The sequence below is a fragment of the Cervus elaphus genome, chromosome 27 (genome assembly GCF_910594005.1).
Source record: "Cervus elaphus chromosome 27, mCerEla1.1, whole genome shotgun sequence".
NCBI lineage: Eukaryota > Metazoa > Chordata > Mammalia > Artiodactyla > Cervidae > Cervus > Cervus elaphus.
This window is the reverse complement of record NC_057841.1, coordinates 64,354,677-64,356,487: the sequence shown is the minus strand read 5'-3', so window position 1 is coordinate 64,356,487 and position 1,811 is coordinate 64,354,677. Positions and strand designations below refer to the sequence as shown.

Sequence of the window (1,811 nt, the reverse complement as noted above, 5' to 3'; positions counted from 1 at the left end):
GAGAATCCCATGGACAAGAGGAGCCTGGTGGGCTGGAGAATCCCATGGACAGAGGAGCCTGGTGAGCTGGAGAATCCCATGGACAGAGGAGCCTGGTGGGCTATAGTCCATAGGGTTGAAAAGAGTCAGACACGACTGAGCAACTGACATGTAACGTATATGCTCACAGACAGTAGAGAAGAGTGAACACTATCCATCCTGTGTGGCAGGTGAAAACGTTTGGAGACTCGCTGTTTTAAGTATGCCTTCTAAATGTATAACATAAAATACAGGACCTCAAATTAGTACTTTGAAATAATTTTAGTGAAGACTACAAGTCACAGAGGCCTGCGTTGAAATGCCAGCCTTCTTGATCCTACTTGGGCAAGTACTTGGACAAGTTACCTAAGCGGCTTGAGCCTTACTTTGCTAATGCTACTTAAGGATTAACTAGGAATTAACCTACACCTTGCACGGTCGTATAGAGAACGTGGCACAGAGGTGTTCACTATTACAGAGTAACAATTAGGAGCAGAGACCCAGTCCTCCATCTCTGTGTCCCTTCAGTTACCTAACCTTACTAGTTTCCTAGTCTATAATACGATCACCTTTTAGAATTAGGGTGTTGTAAAGATTAAATGTCTTACAACACTGCCCGGCAAGTAGCACACACTAGCTACGTGTTAGTTACTATTAACATCATTATCATCACCACCACTGAAATGTTAAGTAAACACTGCCACATTATCAGATTCATTACTTTTCCACTATATGAAAAAATGCTCCTTGAAAATTAACCTTATTTAGTGAACTGATTATAATATAGGATGAACTCACACACTCAAAAGAGTTTTTATGCTGATTTTTAGAAACTTTAAATATACAAGAAATTATCTGAATTACCATTGGTCATGAATGTTGACAAGATATATACAACAAATATCCATTTTCAGTGAACATATCCCTTCATGGAACTAAAGCATATCACAAACTGATATGTCTATTGTAGTTTCTCCCCAAAGATTTCAAAGCAGTTTAAAATAATTATATATAGCAATTCTCAAAACTTACAAGTATACTTACCTGGCAGAGGAGATACCATTATCAAGAAGGTGGTTCTCCCAGGGCGAGGCTCACCCATTGCACTCCGTGTTGACCTCTGCGATTTCCTCAAATAGGGGAAACTCGACTGTGTAATTTATGGTAGTGGGGGACTGCGGGCGCCGCTTTCCCCTGAAAAAAAAAAACTTACAAGTTACCAGAGAAAATTGCATCTGAGAGCAATCAACATCTTTCTCTAAAACTTTTGCTACCTAATTCCAAAGTGCTACAGTCTAACTGTTGCAAACCTGCCACTCATCCAATCAGTCGGAACACTGACTGCATGTCCACTGCACAGGCAGGCACTGGGCCAAACCCTGAGACCACAGCGACAGTGGGCGCCGCCAACACTGTGATTAAATGTTCCTGAAATGCTGTTTTCCTTAAACAGTGAAAAGAGTAAATTGTATGTTCCAACACTGGAGTGCATTAATAGTTAAGAGTTAAGTAACTTCATAAAAGTGACAGTACAATATTTTCCCCAAGGAGACTAGGATTAAATGAAATAAGCATCCGTCTCTACTGCTCAATTACTAAGTAAAGGTAAATGACCACTTTAAATGAGTCAAATAACCTCAAGAATGACACTATTTTTCACCCATCTGAAGGAGAAAGTTTTGAGAAAATCTTAAGTTAGCTGTTACATGTCACTTGTAATCTATCAGAAATAAAGTACATTCACTCAGTTTCACTCAGCATCTGAAACTGAATTTTTGCTGGGGCGACTAGGG

General features: G+C 39.9%; 1 non-coding gene across 1 annotated transcript; it reads left to right on the top strand.

The window, feature by feature from the left end:
* Positions 1-1,054: 1,054 nt before the first annotated feature.
* Positions 1,055-1,215, top strand: LOC122685108. Its single transcript, XR_006338278.1, has one exon. It is a non-coding gene; the product is annotated as a U1 spliceosomal RNA (small nuclear RNA).
* Positions 1,216-1,811: the final 596 nt, after the last annotated feature.